Source organism: Trichosurus vulpecula, chromosome 5, assembly GCF_011100635.1.
Source record: "Trichosurus vulpecula isolate mTriVul1 chromosome 5, mTriVul1.pri, whole genome shotgun sequence".
NCBI classification, from domain to species: Eukaryota; Metazoa; Chordata; class Mammalia; order Diprotodontia; family Phalangeridae; genus Trichosurus; species Trichosurus vulpecula.
The window spans coordinates 270,486,305-270,506,599 of record NC_050577.1 but is presented as its reverse complement, the minus strand read 5'-3'; positions in this window follow the sequence as shown (position 1 = coordinate 270,506,599).

The following is a 20,295-nucleotide window of genomic DNA, read 5'->3' as shown; positions in this document are numbered from 1 at the left end:
GGCTGTCCTGAGGTTTAGTTCATGTTTGAGGATGGCTTGCTATGATAGAGCTCAGTGAACTGTGACAATTAAAATTTAGCAAACATTTATTAAACATTATCTCCTTTCTGCAGGCGAGACACTGTTAGGTGCTGCCCCTGGGATATAAAGTTGACTGAGACTTGGTCTCTGCATTCAATGAGCCAACTAGGGAAGGCAATTACACACACACACACACACACACACACACACACACACACACAAAATGTAAATTGGAAAATGATAAAAGCGTGAGAAGTACGTAGTGAGTGTTACGGGGCTTCACAGGAGTGGTGGAACTGGAGCTAGGCCTCAAGGATGGGTAGGATTTTAATAGGCACAGGTGGGTGGGGGAGTCAATCCAGGCAGAAGGAACTATATGAGAAAGGCCCCCAAAGTAGGAAAGTCTGCAGCATGTACAGGGGATGGTGGCTGGCATATAGAGTACAGGAAGGAGAGAGATGTGAAATGAGACCAGGGCCAGACCATAATACCAATGGCAGACTCTATATAGTGCTTTATGGTTTGCAAAGTGATTTCTTAACAACAACCCTGTGAAGCAGTTAGTAGTCTTGGGATCCCCATGGATTTAAAAAAAAAATAGGTGTTTTTGTCAGGAGGAGGGTTGTTTGTTTGTTTGTTTGGACATAGATGAGTGCAAATCAGTAATCTCTTTGAAACTTGGAGCTTTATAGAATTATCTGGAGCATCGAGAGTTTAAGTGACTTTATGTGACAGGGATGTCAGAGGTAAGATATGAACCCAGTTTTCCTGATTTCACAGTGGGTCCTCTACATCTGCCACAAAGAGTCTGAGGGGCAAGTCGTCCAATGGGCAACACGTTGTCTGCACAAGTAGATTATGACATATTTCCATTGATAAGCTACATTCAAGAAGTGGTGTAATCAATATCACTTAGGGCATGCATGATTTGAAAAGGAGGCAGTCTGGTCATGTGGCAAGTGCTAGGGATAAAAGATGGAAAGATAGTTCAAGGGCTGGACTGGTACCCATGAAATATATGAGAAAGACTAGCCTGCTGGGTTGTTTGTTTCCAGGGGAGCTACAGGAGAATATGGGAAATGGTGGAACAGGATGAGAAAGTATGGATAGGCTGTGATCTGCACTGATGGAAAGAATATCCATATCAGTGACATCACAGAGCTACTGAAACATTGAAACATACAGATGAGAAAAGAGAGGCTCAGAAAAGTAAGATGATTTGCCCATGGTCCTTTACACCACCATCAGACATCTTAGATCTCTGTCATTCCTCTTCAGTGGCTCCAGTAAAGTTTTAAACTCCTTAGCCTGGTGCCATCTGACCTCTTGGCTTTATTTCATAAAACTATCCTCTGTATGCTGCTCTAACCAAACCAGACCATTCATCGCCAACCGTAATGTCCTCCACTTCCCTATGTTTGCTTATACTGTCTTCTAAGCCAGGAATGTCTTCACCAAGCTTGCCTGTTGAAAGCTTACTAATATTTTAAAGGCCATCTCTTTCAGGAAGAATTCCCCAACCCCCAGGTTAGCAATAACTATTTCCTCCCCCAGAGCTCGCCTAGATCTCTGCTTGTACATCTCTTATGCACTCACCGCTTTCTCAGTCTCCTTTGTCAGCTTGTCATCTATCTTCTGGCCCCAATCCATAAGTGTCCCTCTAGGCTCTGTCCTGGGCCTCCTCTTCCCTACATGTTCTCTGTCGGTGATCTCATCGGTTCCCATGGTTCAGGTACAGGATTCCCCAAGTCTTTGTGTCTGGTCCTAATAAGAACAAGTCAAACAAGAATGTCCACATGCAGAGCCTTAAGGTTGACATAGCTTTGTTTCCTATACCTATGAGATAGACAATACGGGTATTATTATCCTCATTTTAGAGATGAACATGAAAGAGAAAGGTGAGAAAGGCTTGGCACAGTTAAGTGACTTATTCCAGGTCACATTTTCAAGCAAGGTATAGTACTCATCTGTCACTCTAAAAATCTGGAGAACCCTAGGGATAGGTGGCTTTTCCTCCCTTCCCCCTCAACTCCCCTAGGCTAGGATTGAGCTCTCCCTTCCTTCTCTTATTTGCTACTCCCACCATCCTTCTTCAGGCCCCATGCATATGAAATTTCTAGGCATTAAATGGCACAGCAAGTAAATGCTCTTCATAATAAAGTCCTGCCATTGCCAGGTCTCTATGCCCGCTCCTCTGTTCCTGCAGACAGACTGCGAGTCCCTTGGTCATAAATCCAGAGGTCACAGCTCATAACCATTAGCCAGTGATTGTGCTCATCAGGACGTCTTTATGAGACTCGGGTCAAATAAATTGATTGTTCGAGGTCAGAAACATGGATCTATTCTCTGCAGCAGTGTTCCTGCTACCCCTGAACCTGGCAAACCCTGTTTGCTGCCCCCAACCCCAATCACTGATGGAAAGGGCATCTCAGTGGGGGCAATATAGACTCTTCCTGGTTATCCACTACACTAAAGGAAGGAAGGAAGAATCAGTCAGTCCATTGAGAACCATATAGAACTTGCACAGTGCTTCTTACACAAGGAATATTAAGTATTTACATAGTGCCAGGCATTGTGCTAAGAACTGGAAATGCAAATATGAGCAAAAAAGAATGCCAGCTCTCAAGGAGCTTACATTTTAATGGGGACAATAACACGTAACAGGGAACTGGAAAGCAGGAGATAGGAGGTAGGGTGAGGAGTAGAGAGAAGGTACCACCAAAGATGGTGGCAAAGCCCAGAGGGTCAGAGGAGAAGAGCCTGGAGAGGAATGGAGAATGGTTGGCTTGATTACTTCCTCAAAATGGAGGTTCATAAAGAAACTCACAAATGGGAGGACAAGGCTTCAGGGGCAGAGAGCTATTCCAGGGTGAGGTCTCTGAAGCTGGGCAACAAAGAAAGAACAACATAGCATCACCGTCCCCCACTAAACTTGCTCCACCCCACTTTCATGATAGTTTGGCTGATGGCACCGCCGTCTTCCCAGTCCTCCAAACTTGAAATTTTATGTCACCTGAGACTCTTCCCTCTCCTCACCACCCATATCCTAGCAGTTGCCAAGTACTGTTGAGTTGACCTCTACAATAACTCTTTTGGCCTTCTTTATTCCACTGTTCTACATCTGGCCTTTTCCCCTGGACTATCATAAGAGCTTCCTGACCAGTCTCTCTGGTTCCAGTCTTTTCTATTCTTCAATCTATTCCTCACACAGTTGCTAAGATCATTTTCATAAAGCTTTATCGTATGATTATATCATTTCTCTTTTCTACTCCCTATGTTGCTTTTTGTAGAATGAGATGGAAAAGCATTTATTAAGTGCTTCTACGAGCCAGGCACTGGGAATAGGAAGAAAAAAATGAGACAGTTCATGCTTTCCAGGATCTCACTCTAGTGGAGATGTCACACATAAAAAGTCCAGCTACGTGTCTAATGGTAAGGCCCAGGGGTCTTTAGGGTGCAGTGGTGGGGTAAATGGCAACACCTGAGGGTTTCTAGGGCATATGATAAGGCCTAAAGGTCCTTATAGTTCAGGGTAAGGGCAGATGGGAAGATCTAATGGTCCTCCATCTTACTGGAATTTGATAGTATGAATAGCCATGTCCTCCCTGCAGACAGACACCTAGAGGGGGATCCACCACCATTGATCCTCAGTATACATGACATACAGTCTTCAGCTACTAAAGCTGAAGACTATGCTAAGACTTTTTGGGATATGCTACAAAAGCTTTAAATTTTGCAACATCATTTATAAAACATCCTAACTTAATTTTCACAGCATCTCAATTAAATAGGTTTGACAAGTATCATTATACCATTTTTCAGCTGAGGAAATGGATTTAGAGAGGACAAGACTTGTTCCTGGTTATACGGAGTGAGAGGTGGGGAGTTCAAACTCACATGTTACCTGATTCATGTTCCTCACTCTTATTTAGGTAAAAGGGATTGTCTTGGGGAATCCCTGATAGAATTGAGTGTCCTAAACAATCTGATAAGAATATAGAGTATGGGCCACTGGAGGAACGTAACTGATGTACACAGGGTACACCTGTGACTGAAGATCAGCCATACCTTCCTGTGGCCTATTAGAAGTGAGCTGGCCCCATTCTCTTGGCTCTCAGTTGAGGCCTGGCTCTTTGCCTTTTCCAAAGTGCAGTATAACTGGGATGAAAGGGCCCTTACTTATTGGTTACTCCTCAGTCTATTGCTTCCCATACTAATCTTATCTTCTCAAGTTTTAGGGTCACCCAAGGAGTAAATTTGTATAATTCCTCACTAATCAATAAAGTTTCAACTTATTTATCAATCAACCAAATTCAGAGCCTCCAACCTGTTTGTCAAATACTATTTATGTAATAAACTGAAGAAATCACCTTTCCCTAAAGTAATTAGATACTTCTCGATTTACGAAATTCCTTGATTTCCTAGAATGAAATAAATACTAAATCTCCTAATATAAAATTTAGTAACAATGAAATAAATAACATAACAAAGACAAGAATGTATTTACAATATTTTAATTAACTATGTGAAGGATCACAACCAGAGTCACCTCAAACCCTAGCTATAATGCCAGATGGCTTTTCTCCACTTCTGAGAATATGGTACCACATCAGTTAGCTCACATTCAGTGTAACAAATAAATCCTCTTTGTAAATATTATTTTCTTTTTCACAAGGGAAAGGTTAAAACAGTTCCATCAAGAAAGGAGGTCTCTCCATCTTCTTTCTCTCTGTCTTCTCCATCTTCTCTGTAGCTCTAAAAAGGAAAAGTGCCATTCAGCTTCTCTCAAACCGTCACTCTTAGTATTCTCTCCAAACCAAATCAACAGTTAAAATTGCATTTCCACAACATTCCTTTAGACTCTTAAAGATACAGCAGTAACAGCTACAATATATAGTAACAATATAGTAACAACCACAATAGTTCCTGTGGGAGAGCCTTGTGAAACAGGTATCCCAGCTTCAAGGGGAAAGGGAATTCCCCTCTTTTCCTCCCCCAAATCAGCAATGTTGTCTTGTAACAGAATTACAGGGGCAGCAGTTAGAAATGGATATATCTAGTCTTAGCAACTGTCTTGTGATTCAAGAGCTCCTCACGTTGAGTTGAGTTACTGGACCTCCTAGAGTGAGATGATTTCCTCATCCACCCTGCTTCTTGTAGAGAACAGAAGACAATCCACATGGCTTGTACAGCATCCTATCTGGGGAGTAAATCTAGTAAATTAGCCAGTACAAGTTCAGTGAAAAGTGGGGATGCTTGGTCAGCAAACACCAAATCATGCTTGTTTTCGGGGGAGTCTCAACCACATGGTATTCCTACAATCTTGTATACATAGGATTTTAGAAAATACAGACTCACTGGAAAAATAGAGGTTGCAAGTTTAATTTCCTTCTGGGAGTAGATAATGTTTTATTTCTGCACTTGTCTAATGAATTCCTGTGAGTCTTTGCATTTTATGCATTTTCTGTAGGGTAAAATAAAAGCTGTCCTATATCCGATAGCTACATTGTATGTTGAGTGCCTTCTCAGAACTCGGGGCTCATGACACCACCATTCGGGATACTCTAAACATGTACTTTATTTAAGTTTTATCTTGAAGAGTTTTCCTGTTAATCCAAGTAGGGGCAATGAGGCAAAGAAAGAAAGATTGACAATGGGGTCAAGCCCCTAGGATGGAACTCAGTCTGTGCACACCCAGAGTCCTTGGTGGGGAGCCAAGCCAGGGATTACATTTGTTTAATTGAATTAAATTGATTCAGAAGCGATCCAAAACTACTGGGATTTGAGATACAAAAATATTCATTAATAGGTACAAACACACAAAAACAATAGACTCACACATACCTCCCTCCCTCACCATGGGAAACTCTAGGCCCAACCAGTTCTATCCCAGGAATTTAATTTCTCATGGTTTCCTGAGGACTCTCAGGGCAAGCTAATCTATTCCCCGCCCTCAGCAGAGCGCTTGCTCACTTCTGTCTCCAAACTGTGAAGTAGAGAAAAATGATTCCATGGAAGGTAAGTTTATGGAAGTTGTTGAAGTAGCCACCCAGAACATGCTGGACAGGGGCAAAGAATCTGGGAAGGATTCTTGGTAGAAGGAGGTACTGGACTAATTTGGGATGGAAGGGAGAGGCTTGGCTTAACAGAAGTAGAGAAGAAATGTCCAATGGACAAATTCAAGGTCTGAAGTTGTGCAGTAGAAAGAACACTGGATTTGGAGACAGCATGACTTCCCCTGTGACCTCCCCCAAACAGTTTGATCTTAGATAAGGCACTTTTCTTCTAGCCCTCTGATTCTTCCCATCTAAAATGAAAGGACTGGATGACATAGTCTCTGAGGTCCTTTCCAGCTCTAAATCTATGATTCTGTGATTCTAATATGTATATTAGGGATGAAGCAGCATCTTTTCCATGTTACCTGCTCCATGGAGACTTTTCTGAACCCTGGGATTCAGGGTACTTTGTTTGGCAACCCTGGCACATCCATCTGTAATATAGTTATCCTTTCCACATCATGACTTTCCTCATCTTGATTTTGATATATCTCAGGCTGGCATAAGAAATTAAATAGGAATTTGGGGGTGTTTTATAGAAGCTGCAGATGACACACAAAAGCCACCAGATGATACAGGAAAAGTTTAGAAACTCAGAAATGCATAAAATATATGTGTAGTATTGTATAATATCAAACCAATTTTTACAATAAGATAGCGTAAACACCCCCAAAAAGAAAAAAATTCAGACTTCTCTGGTATAAAGGGAGGACTAAAAAGTTTTATATGGATCCTCCTCCCCCTCACCCCCCGGCCATGCCCTAATGCCTGAGATGTGGAATGGATAACTCCAATGAATATAAACCCTTTGAGGGCAGGAAATGATTCATTTCAGTCTTTATGTTCTCAGTGTCAAGCGCTGGCATGTAGTAGGTACATAATAATGATTACGATGATTTAGAGATGATGACGACGATGACGATGATGAAGAAGAATATTGTTACGGCGTCTGCTATGTGCTAAGCATTGTGCTAAGCGCTTTACAAATATTACTTCATTTGATTCTCAAAACAACCCTGGGAGGTTAGTGCTGTTATTATCTCCATTTTGCAGATGAGGAAACTGAGGCAAACAGATTAAGTGACTTGCCCAGGGTCACACAGAATGTCAGAGGTCAGATTTGCACTCAGGTATTCCTGACCCAGGCCCAATGCTTTATCCATTTTATCACATAGTTGCCCCCCAAAATAGATGCTCTGTTGATTGACTGGTTTTCCTAAAATGCAGGTCTTACTGGGTCATTTACTTTCTCAAAAAAGTTCTTATTTCTCTCTATTACCTTAGGATCCAATATAAACGCCTGAATTTGGTTTTTAAAACCCTTCACAAGGAAGTAGAGCCAAGAAAACAATATATACAACGACCACAACAATGTAAACACAAAGAACAAGCACACACACACACACACACACACACACACACGTTACAAAATTACAAATAACAAGTATGGCTGGAAAGAAGATTTGAGAAGACACCAGCAGTCCCATCCCTTGGCAGAGGTGGGAGGTCCACAAGAGTTGTATAATGCACATATTTTCAGACTTCTTTGATGTACTGATCGGTTATATTGATTTCCCACCCCCCTCTTCTCTCTCTCTCTCCTGTCTTTAAAAATATTATTTGTTATATGGGATGGCTCTCTGGAAGGGGAGGAGGAGGGATTCAGAAGGAAATTATGGTGATGTAAAAAACAAAAATCAAATCCTTCTCCAACATCCCTTTTTCAACCTCATTATACATTACTCTCCTTCCTACCTGATGCTGTCTACGCAGACCAACTTTCTTGATGTTCCTCACACAATGAATCTACCTTCCACCTTTATGCCTTTCTATTGACTATCCCCTGTGCCTAGAATGCACACCTTCCTTACCTCCACCTTTCAGAATCCCTCATTTTCTTCAAAATTCAATGCCATTTTCTATATAAGGCCTTTCCTGATCCCCACCCCCAAGCCACAAGGTATTGCCCTTCCCATCGAAATTACCTTGTGTTTTATATAAATCCTTAGCTATGCGCATCATATCCCCGATGGAATGTAATCTCCCTGAGAGCAGGTACTGTTTCCCTTTTACCTTCACATACCTGGGGCCTACAACACAGCAGGTGCTAAATAACTCCTGATTGGTTGACCAATTGTAAGCCTCTGAGTTGTCTTATTTCCCTACTGGACTAGAAGCTCTATGAAACAAGGGCACTTTTGTTAAAGCGTTTTAAACTAGGTCTAGCACAGCACACGTACTTAAGCAACATCTGCTGAATAAAGGAACTAGGTTTTTTAACTCAGGGTCCATGAATTTGTCTTTTAAAGTATTTTTATAATTGTATTTTTTTTTTTTTTTGCTTTTTGGCAGGGCAATTGGGGTTAAGTGACTTGCCCAAGGTCACACAGCTAGTACATGTGTCAAGTGTCTGAGGCCGGATTTGAACTCAGGTCCTCCTGACTCCAGGGCCAGTGCTCTACTCACTGCGCCACCTAGCTGCCCCATAACTGTATTTTGATATAATAAGCTTATTTTATAATTTACGTATTTTAGAATACGCCCTGATGGACATTCTGAGAAAGGGGTCCATAGGCTTCCTTGGATGAACAAAGGGGTCCAGGACACAAAAAAAGTTCAAAAACCCTGCTCTGCTATAAGCTGGGTACAAGGAAATGGGGTTGGTAAGCTAGGAAATGGCCTTTGAAAGCTAACCTGAGCATGTACCGGACAGGACAAGGAGCTTCCATGGAAACCCAGATCTCTCTAGCAATGTCCCAAGTCTTTGGATGAAGGATTCAGAATGCAGGGAGGCTTGGTGAAGTGGGAGAGGAAGAGTGTTTCCCCAATGGCTAGGGGAACCCACCCCAAGCAATGGGTCTCCCTGCTTATTCTGCAACTGTATGACTTCATGTGCATTATTTCTTTAAGAGACGCTCTTCTCCAGGAAAAGAACTGCCTAGCTCCCTGCTCCTGCCAAGATTAGGTGACCATAAATCAAAGCTGGCACTCCCTTGGCATTAGCCTTGCTCTAAGCTGCCCAGATGGCAGGCACAACTTGCAGGGGCAGCCAAGAGTACTGGAGGGGAGGGATGGGCAAGGAGGAGACACCTGGGGGAAGAAAGAGCACAGCCTATCTTGACATTAGATAACTGAGTGCCCCAGGATTCCAGCGCCCAAGAAAATGCCAAGATATCTCCATTTCTGTTTCATATAGAAGGTATGTTCTGACCCCTGACAAAAGTCATAGGTTGAAAGTGACATTGAAAGGTCGTCTTTACCATCTTGCCTCTGGCTTCTTTGCCACGCTGAGTAAGCTCCTGCCTGGGACCCTCCTCTCCTCAGGACCACCATTTTAGGCAGGATGGACCCTCTCCAGACTCCTACTCTTTTTCACCTGCCACCTAGGCCCACAATGTGTTGTCTTCTCCTACCAGAATGCAAGCTTACTTGTGTTTGGATCCAGCATAGCACAATGCTTGGCATACCATAGGTACTTAATAAATGCTTTATTTATCTACCTGATTTCCATCATCTGTATGTCCTTGGATAAGTCTTTTTACTTACTTAGGCCTTATCGCTCCCATCTATATAATAAGGCAGATGTACTTGATGGCCTCCAAGGTCTCTGCCATCTCTAAATTTGCAATCAGTAACCTCCATACTTGGAGCAGCTAGGTGGTGCAGTGAATAAAGCACCAGCCCTGAGTCAGGAGGACTGAGTTCAACTCCAGCCTCAGACTTACTAACTGTGTGACCCTGGGCACAAAAATAAAAATAACCTCCATACTCTGAGTGTATCCTGCTGTTTTGACAGCCCTTCTTATTCCACAGGCTACTTCTAGCCTAACACAGAAAATTTTCCTTGGGTTTAACATCCATCCCTTCTGTTCTATCTCCTTGGATTCAGAGAGAAGAATGAATTTTTCCCTTTCTCCTGGGAAAATCCCATCGTAGGGCCATGAAGTCACGCTCATCTAGAGCTCCAAGGTACCTTGGAAACCATCTAATCCAACCCTTCATTTTACCTATGAGGAAAATGAGCTTCAGGTGCAGTGACTTTTCCAAGGTCACCCAGTAAGTGGTTGGCAGGAGTGGGATTTGAACACAGGTTCTCCAATTCCCAATCTCTTGCTATTTCCTCCATCTCCTGCTGCCAGGAGGCTAAGTGACCTGACCCCCTCCAAATGAGCTCAGCTTGCTTCACTCTTAGAGCCACTTCCCAGCCCTCTTAGTCACCTGCCTGTGGAACTGACTGGTGATGCCGAGACAAGGTGCAGGGATAAACTTTCACAGAATTGGGAGGGACCTCAGTGGCCATCTGGTCCAACCCATATGTGGATGGAATCCCTTCTATAACATGCCAGACAAACTGTCATCCTCCCATTTACTTGCCATAGACACATCTCCCACTCTAACTGGGGTGAGGATAGAGAAATTTGCCTCCATCCTTGTCTGGATCATATGCCCAGGGCTATGGGATGGAAGTGAAGTAGGGAGGGTCCTGGGGCATCCTTCCAAAGAACACTGGAGGATGTCCTGTGCTTCCCCCCACCCCACGTAACCAGTAATAGCACCCTGGAGTACTTGTTTTGGACTAGACCTGTGCTTGGTACAGGGAACTCCCAATAAGGAAATCCTCTCTACTAGTACCCCTGTTCTACAACTTATTTGTTATTCAGTCAGATCTGACTCTTTGTGACTCCATGGACCATACTGTCCATGGGTTTTTTTTGGCAAAGGTATGAAGTGGCTTGCCGTTTCCTTCTCCGATAGATCAAGGCAAACGGAAGTTAAGTGATTTGTCTACGATCACACAGCTAGTAAGTATCTAAGGCCTTACCTGAACTCAGTTCTTCCTGACTCCAGGCCCAGAACTCTATCCACTGAGCCACACAGCTGCTTTCTAGGCAGAGATTAAGTGACTTGCCCAAGATCACACAGCTACTAAGTCTCTAAGACTGGATTTGAACTCAGTTCTCCCTGACTCCACTCCCAGGGCTCTATTCATTCTACAACATATAGCCTTAGACAGTTGCTTTAAATAATTAGAGGTTAAGTGACTTGCCTAGGATCCCACAGCAAATATATGTCTGAGGTGGGACCTGAACCCATCTTCATGACTGTGAAGCAGTCTGTATCCACTGCGCCATTCTGATTCTCATAGTATTTTGTTAACAAGAGGTATTATATAAACGAGTCATTGCTTATTAACATTGCTAATTGGTACTAATAGTATGCCTGACTCACACTCTTTCTTCCTCTTCTACTCTGAGAACATCAGTTTGGCAAGAAATAATGTTATGAACAACCAGGAATGTAAGGCTTTATTTAGAACGGTGGCTTAAAATGAGATGCCACAGTGGATGGAAGTGGGAGGGCAGCTGACAGTGAAGTTGGCACCAGGGTCACGAGTGGGACTGAGTTTGAGTGGGGTTGGGGCCAAGGCCAGCAGCAGAATGGAGTCGGGGAATTGCGCTGAATCTGGGGCCAACTGTGTGGGAGGGTTTGAGGTCAGAGTCTTAGAGCTCTGATTTATTTCTGGATGCTAAGCAACACCCCACTTATCTAGACATTATTAATCTCACATGATCACCTACCCAGAACTCAGGTTCAGACCCAGATTGAAATAGGTGACCTTCAAGGTCTCTCATTTCCAGTATTCTTGGATTTTATAGTAAATAGCGCAGACATAGATAGGGTGAGGCAGCCAGGACTTCGTTCCAGGTGCTGACATCTGTGAAGAGCAGGGCATGCTTTTTTCCTACAGTCATCCAGACTCTCTCTTCCCCAAACTGCGAAGTCTTCCACTTGCTTGTATTCTTGAAGGGGTTGGGAGAGAAGGTGAGTCCCAGAAGAGAGCCGAGAGCAGAGGTCAGGGGAGGAGGAGGAAGGAAGGAATCGGTTATTCTCTCTCTTAGTATCACTGTGCCAGGAACAAGGCTATCTTTTGGAGCCTGCATAAGCTGTCTTTCCCAGCCCTTCTTCCCCACCCTAACTCATTCCAACCAATCAAATTTTCCCCAACTGTCCAGGTTCATAGTCTAAATTCTAAAAAGGCATCACATCCCCTTGCCCTGAAATTTACCCATAGAAAGGGACTGTGTGACTAACCAGAGCCTAACTGGTAGGCTCTGACTAGGCCTACTGATTCCTTCTCAGGATGCTTTAAAATGCATGAAATTCAATACATAGGATTAAAAAAAAGGAAAACAATGATTTTGAAATAGAGTTGTCAAAATATTATAAAAATAAGTTCAGGGACCCTAGGCAATTTTCTTAGTTGACAATAGATTGAGGATGTGAAAGCACAGAGAATGATCCCATGATTGCCCAATCTAACACAGTAAGCATCATCAGAACCAGGGTTAGAATCCTACTCTCTTGACACCTCCTTAACCCTGGCTCCCTCCACTAGACCATACTGCCCCAAGGATAGCTCCACCACAGCAGTGGCTACCTTTCCACCACTAAAAAGGGGGACATCTGGCTCCAAGGGTAGCAAGATGCTTTCAGGTTAGACGGCAAGATACCAAGATGGAATGGGATTGGTTTTAGTATATTCCCTGTGAAATGCATATACTCAGAGGACTTTCTGAGAATTGTGATAACCATGTAAAAATTTCTCTATCAAATTGAAATTATACAGTTAAAAAAATGGAATAGAACAAAGGTGATTTTTGGAATACATTTCTCCAGAGGACAATGGAGAAAAAGATCCCTGGCCCTTTGGGCAGAGGGGAGGACAGAAGATAGGAGTCTTATCAACTCTTGTTGGCTGCCAGGGGTGGGATTTTTGAGTTTTTTAATGAAAAAATCTAGCCCTGGCCCGGGTGTAGGCCATTTGATTTTCTTGTACCTGAAACACAGGCTCTATCCCTGCTGATTCTCTGGGTTTCATTCCTTGCTGCCCGTCCCACCCCCTTTCCAGCTTACGTTCCTGTCAAAGTCATTTGCCTCACATAATTTATGTTTATATTTAGGTTTCCTCAAATAGGGGTTTAATGTGCTATTACACTGCACTCCCTGGTTGGGGTGTAGAGGGGGTTGGAGGTGGAGAGAGGAAGGAAGGTGGCTTGTAGATATCTAGACTGGGTCATACTGTGTTCCTTAGGACCTGAAAGTGGTAAATCATTTTCTCTGGTCCTTAGCATTACCAGCTATAAATCAGGAAACAGAATCCTTAGGCCTATGGTCTATGGCCACCAGATGAATGAGATTGGTATTATGTTTGAAGACTCAAAAGTCAAGAGCTCCTCTCATTTTGCTCCCCCCATCCTAATCTTGTGTATGTGTGTGTGTGTGTGTGTGTGTGTGTGTGTGTGTGTGTGCACTCAATAGTGGAGGAAGAAAAGAGAGGGAGCATAGCAGTACTGGGAGCCCTGTAAGGGAGCTGGTTAGTGCTGGTCCTCATGCCTCCACAGGTTAAACCCAGGAGCCAGCGAGATCACCAATTTCTGACATGCAGGTGGTCCTTCCTACTGTCTAACTTTATTCTTCCAGCTGCAGTGTCAGCATGCTGTGGCTTAATTCTGTTACCAGGCAAACTAAGAGTGAATGGATCTCCCTCCATCAACAAAGATGAACAGTTGCTCAGTCTCTCACTCACACACATTGGAATTGGAGTTAAAAGATCTGGGTTCAAATGTCAGCTCTACCATTTAATGCCTTTGTGATACTGACCAATTCACCCAGCAGATAATACAGCAGGTTTTGCAGCATTGTGGAAATGGACCTATAGGGACCTTCCTTGGGAGCGTGCTCCAGAGCTACACATCTCCCAAAGCTGTCAGAGGTATGCTCCACAGGATGGCCCCTATAAGCCCATTTCTACTCATGGCCCAACGCCCATTACACTGAAATCTTACAGTTCTTGGGGTTCCCTTTTCAAACTTGTCATTCCAGCACCTCTCACCCTTAATCTGTGGCTCCTAGAACTCCAAATTGGGGTTGCAATGGCTAGGCAGAGCCCCACCTGACTCAGCCCTTTCAGGCCTCCCCCTGCCCCATCCAGAGGTCTAGCCCTTTTCAGCCCAGATGCTCCTGAAGTACAGGTAACACTGACTCTTTCACCTGTCCCACAGCCTGACCTCTTCAAGTATCTGGCTTGTCCAAGACAACCCACAATCACCTGCTCTTGGTTGACACTGTTACCACCTCCATTTCATGGACTAGAAGGGAAGCTTTGAGGTTCTTTCTTTTGAAACCAAACTACATCATTCCTCCCAAGCTCACAGGGGAGGCTGAGAGGAGGAAGCTCAGCCAAGGCTAGTGTTTCGCATGTAGCTGAGAAATTATGCCATTCCTCCCCAGCATGGAGAGGGGAAATGGGGGTATGGAGCCAAAGAGCGGATGTGAAAACTGGATGACCTTCATTACCTGATATAACACTTCCATCTCACCTTTATATAATGTTTTTAAGGTTTAGCAAAACACTTTCCTCCTAACCACCCTATGAGAAAGATAGCACAGATATTACATGTAACAGCAACAACCGACATGCAGTATCTGGCAGACAGTAAGCATTTAAATGCTTCTTGTTTGACCTGGCACATAGAAGGCACTTAAAAATGCTTGCTGTTTGATTGATATCAATTTGGTGCATAATAGGCACTTAATAGGCACCAGGTAGTGCAGTGGATACAGCACTGGGCTTGGAATCAGGAAGACTTATCTTTGTGAGCTCAAATCTGGCCTCAGACACTTACTAACTGTGTGACCCTGGGCAAATAACTTAGCCCTGTTTGCCTCAGTTTCCTCATCTGTAAAATGGAGAAAGAAATGGCAAACCGCTCCAGTATCTCTGCCAAGAAAACTCCAAATGGGGTAATGAAGAGTCAGACAAAACTGAACAATAAAAGTCAAGTGGTTGATATAGCACCTTCCTGATTGCAAACCAGTTATTTGATCGTATCACAACCCTGTGGGTTAAGCACAATAGGTATGGTTATAATTCCCATTTAACAGATAAAGAAACTGACATTTAGAGAGGCTGAGGGACCAGTCTTTTAGTGACACTGCTGACAACTGTCAGAAGCAGACTTCAAACCCCAGTCTCTCAACTCCAAGTCCAGCTCCCTTCCTACTTCATCACATTGCTGGATCATGAATCCTCAAGTCATTGGATGCCGTCAACCAGGAATGAATCTATAGCTCTGGATTCTCTACATGCCCTCCCTGGCATTAGCCTAATACTGCAGACCTAGGATCATGCTCATTGTAACATTTAATGCAGTGACACTGAAGAAAGCCCCTTTTTGCAACTTCATTTGGATTCTCCAGGCCATGACTCCTATGGATTACCCCTTCCTTAATCTCTTTTCTTAATGTCCTCCTCAAGCTCTCCATGTAGAGGTTTGGTTTTAGGGTCCCAAGAATGAGCTGTTTATGGGCAGTCGGTGGTAAGAAATATGACAGGGGAAAGAGACAGACTGACAGGCAAACAGACAGAGACAGACAGACAGAGAGACGGAGAGAGTGGAGGGGAAGGAGGGAAGGAAGGAGAGTAGATAGAGGAAAGAGAGAGGGAGAAGGGATAAATAGAGAAGAGGGAGAGGGAGAGAGAGGAAAAAGAGAGAGAGGAGGGAAAGATGGAAGGGGAAAGGAGGAAGAGGGGAGGGAAGGAGGGAAGGAAGAAGAAAAGGACAGAGAAAGGGGGAAAGGGAAGGTAAGAAGGAGGGAGAAGGAGAAGAGTGAGGTAGGCAAGGGAGAGAGAGAGGGAGAGGGAAGAAGGAAAGGAAGGAGGGAGGAAGGGAGGGGGGGAGAGAGAGAGAAAGACAGAGAGAGAACATTATGCCAGGGAGGGATCTGGAGGATGGCATGGTAGTCCTAGAACCAACTGTTCTCACTTGCTCTTTCCACTGGGAAAGGACTCTCAGGGCATAGCCCTCAAGGTATGTGCCCCACTTACCTCTGGGGGATGGCAGAAGAGGTGAAGGTATCTTGCCTCTGCCTACTGTAAGCTCCTTCTCTTCTGTTCTTTCTCTCTCCTCTCCCCACCCCATTTTAGAAATTGGGGTGTAACAGAGGGAAGATACCTGGCATAATAGAGCCCTAGATTTAGCATTCAAGGACCTGGGTTATATGCGATCTTGGGCAGATAGCATTATTACTCTTTGGGTCTCAGTTTCCTAATTTATAACATGGGGATTTAAAGGAAAAGGATTTATAGAAAAGAGAATGAAGGGAGAAGTAGCCAAGAGAATAAACAACAGTCCCACAAAGATGCAAGATGTAGATAATTTTGATTATATGAAAGTACAAAGGTTTTGCACACATACACACACACACACACACACACGATGCAGCTAAAATTGGAAGGAAAGCAGGAAACTGGTGGGGGAGGGGATCTTTATAGCAAGTTTCTCTGATAAAGGCCTAATTTTTCAAATACATAGAGAACTTAGCCAAATTTATGAAAATAAGACCCATTCCCCAATTGATAGATGGTCAAAGGATATGAACAGGCAGTTTTCAGAAGAAGACATCAAGGTTATCAATAGTCACATAAAATGCTCTAAATCACTATTAATTAGAGAAATGCAAATTAAAACAACTCTGAGATAACACCTCGTAAGTATTAGATTGGCTAACATGACAAAAATGAAAATGACAAATACTGAAGGAGATGTGGAAAAAGAAGCATACTAATGTACTCTTGGTGGAGTTGTAAACTGGTCCAGAGATTCTGGAAAACAACCGGGAGCTGTGCCCAAAGAACTATAAAACTGTGCATACCCTCTAACCCAGTAATACCACTACTACGTCTGAAGTCCAAAGAAATCAAAGAAAAAGGAAAGCAACCCATATGTACAAAAACATTTATAGCAGCTCTTTTTGTGGTGGCAAAGAATTGGAAACTGAGATGCCCATCAATTAGGGAATGGCTGAACAAGTTGTGCTATAAGATTGGGCTGGAATACTATTGTGCTATGAGAAATGATGAGGGGGATGGTTTCAGAAAAACCTGGGAAGACTTATATGAACTGATACAAAGTGAAATGAATAGAACCAGAACACTGTACATAGTAACAATTATCAATTGTGAAAGACCTAGCTATTCTTGGCAATACAGTTACCCAAGACAACTCCAAAGGAGTCACAAAGAAAAATCCTATCCATATCCAGAGAGAGAGAACTGATGACCTCTGAGTGTAGAATGAAGTATACTTTTTTTACTTACATTATTTTTCTTGCCCCTCCCCCCTTTTATTGGCAATGTGGCTAATATGGAAATATGTTCTGCCCAACTTCACATGTATAATTGATATAATATTGCTGCCTTCTCAATGGATGAAGGAGGGGAGGGAGAGAAAGAAAGAATTGGGAACTCAAATTTTTTTTTTTAAATGAATGTTAAAATCAATAAAGTATAATTACTTTTTTAAAAAGACCCAAGAGAAATCAGACACCATGAAATACGGTAGAAAGAATTTGAAATTAGAAGTCAGGAGGCAGACTCAGGTCTGTCCTAGGCCCAGAGAGTCATTCAACCTCTGTGTATTCGTTTCCTCATCAGCGAAATAAGAATTATTACCCCCAAAAGCTACTTTTCAGCTATGTCATGAGCAGCAAAATGAATAGTGGTTGTGAAAGTGCTTTGAAAAAGCTACAGTGCTATCCAAAGAATGGTTATTATTCCTATAAATCAGGCATCACACCTAATGAAAACCAGGCAATGGAGCGAAAGGGATTTTGACAGGTAACTCACAACATAAAATCGACATCATCTAACCCAACTCATACATTTTATAGATGAGAAAACTGAGGTAGGGAGGAAGACTGGCAGAAAATCCTTACCCAAGGTCACCTAAGTAGTAAGTGGCAAAGACTTAGGTTCAAGTCCTGATGCTATCCTCACGAGAACCCCGTGTGCGAGGGTATGCAACTGCTATTATTAACACCACCATTTTACAGAGGGAAAACGTCTAAGGTTCAGAGAAATGAAGCTATGTATTTAGCTTTCATGCATTCATTTATTTATTTGACTCATGGTGACTGTGTTTTTCACTTCTTTCCCTCTCTGTCTGTTGAATTCCTAATCATTCTTTAAAGCCTAGCTCACATGACACCTCCTCCAGGAAGCCCTACCATCTTACATCCAGGTATGTGCTGGAGCCAGCTGGAACTAGCTCTCGAGAGCCCACTGTTCAATTATCAGTGTGAACATTTATGTTTCAGCAAATGCTACAAATCGAGGCTTGATTTATTGTTTTGTTGATTGTCTAGACTTAGGTGATAGAGAAAATGTTAATACCGCTGATTAAACTTAAAGGAATGCTGTGTGTATTTCTCATTCCCTTATCCATAGCTGATTGTTAAATGTTTACTAGCATATCACTGCCTACACCTCCCTGGAGCTAACATCTTTCTTTTTTGGACCTCATAACATGCTGCTTTGCTCTGAAGCCATGCATTATGTAATATGGTTTAGCAGAGCTCCCTGTGTTTTTGTAAACTTCTTATTAGACTACAAGCTTCTGGAGGGAAGATGTGATACTTTATCTAAACAAACTTTGTGTCTTGTACAATTTATATTTGTTGAATAAATGGATCCAAGATGGTGTGTTCAAGCTTCTTATTTACATGTTCTGTTTGTTTCGGTCCTTCTTGAACTACATCACTACCTTTCTGATTCTACTCCAATGCACAGCCTACAGACCAGCAAGACTTAAAGGGAAGGACCTTGGAAAACAGAATTTTTCATTCCCTGTCTAGCCCTTAGGAAAGGGCTCAGATGTTAGACAGAAACCAGAAAGAGGGCAGTTCTGTCTAGACTAGTGCTTTATATAGATATGATGGGTAGCAGGGCAGCTGGGTGGCACAGTGGATAGAGCACCAACCCTGGTGGCAGGAGGACTTGAGTTCAAATTTAACCTCAGCTACTATCTGTGTGGGGTTGGGCAAGTCACTTAACCCTGATTGCCTCAAAAAAAAAAAAAGACATGATGGGTAATGTCCATCCATAGCATGGAAAGGGGAGTTGGGTAGAATAGAACTGGGTGGGTGCTGGAAGTAGAACAGTCACTCTCCATTTTCATAAGCAGTTTTTGAAAAGCACAGTAACCAGAAAAATTCATTACCACATGGTAAACCTAATGGTGAGCTTCTCTGAACTGAACTAGGCCAGTCCTCAAACAAGGGCTTTCCATTGAGGAAGGAACCGTCAGAGCTGGTGCCTATTTGTCACCTCTTTACCACACTGAAGTGTCCGAAGTGAAGAAGCAGCATTTTGGGCTATCGCATTATTTTCATATCCTACTGTATCCCATCATACAAAGATTTCCATCCATTCACCAAAGTTCTATCCTAGGCACTCTTCTCTCCTGTCTTGTTCTGTCCTGTCCTTCCTCTCCCTGTATGTATTTTTGTTCTGCATGTATTTTGTTGTTCAATCATTTCAGTTGTGTCTGAGTCTTCATGACCCCATTTGGGGTTTTCTTGGCAGAGATGTTAGAGTGGTTTGCCATTTCCTTCTCCAGCCCATTTTACAGATGAGGAAACTGAGGCAAACAGGGTTAAGTGACTTGCTCAGGATCACACAGTTAGTTAAGTGTCTAAGGTCAAATCTGAACTCAGGTCTTGGTAATTCCAGGCCCGGTGGTCTATCCACTGCCCCACCTAGCTGCCCCTATGTATGCAGTATGCATACTTTCCTTGACCTCATCAGCTTCCTTGGGTTTAATTCTCTTCCCTATGCTGATTATTTGTAGATCTGTATTCCAGCCCCAGTCTCTCCCATGAATTACAGTCACACATTACCATTTGTCTTCTGGAAGGTTTCAAAGCAGATGTCCCAGAGTCACTTCAAACTCAACTTGTCTAAAACAGAACCTACCACATCTCCCCCCAAACTCACCCCTCTTCCAAGCTTCCACCACAATTCCTTCAGTCTCCCACAGTGTTATTCTCAGGTCTCCACTTTCCACTCCCTATTTATCCAATCTGTTGCCATGTCTTACTGTTTTCACTCTCACAACATCTCTCCTATTCTCACACAGCTACCATTTGGGTTCAGATCCTCATTCCCTCTCATCTCGATTACTGCAATGGCCTTCTATCTGCCTTCTCTGCTTCAAATCTCTCCTCTCTCCAAACCATTCTCCACATTGCTGCCATGTCACTCCCCTCCTCAATCATCTCCAGTGGCTCCCTATTGCCTCTAGGATCTGTCTAACTTTCAAAGCCCTTGCCCTAACCTATCTTGCCAGCTTCTTTGTATATTACTCCCCATCCTATG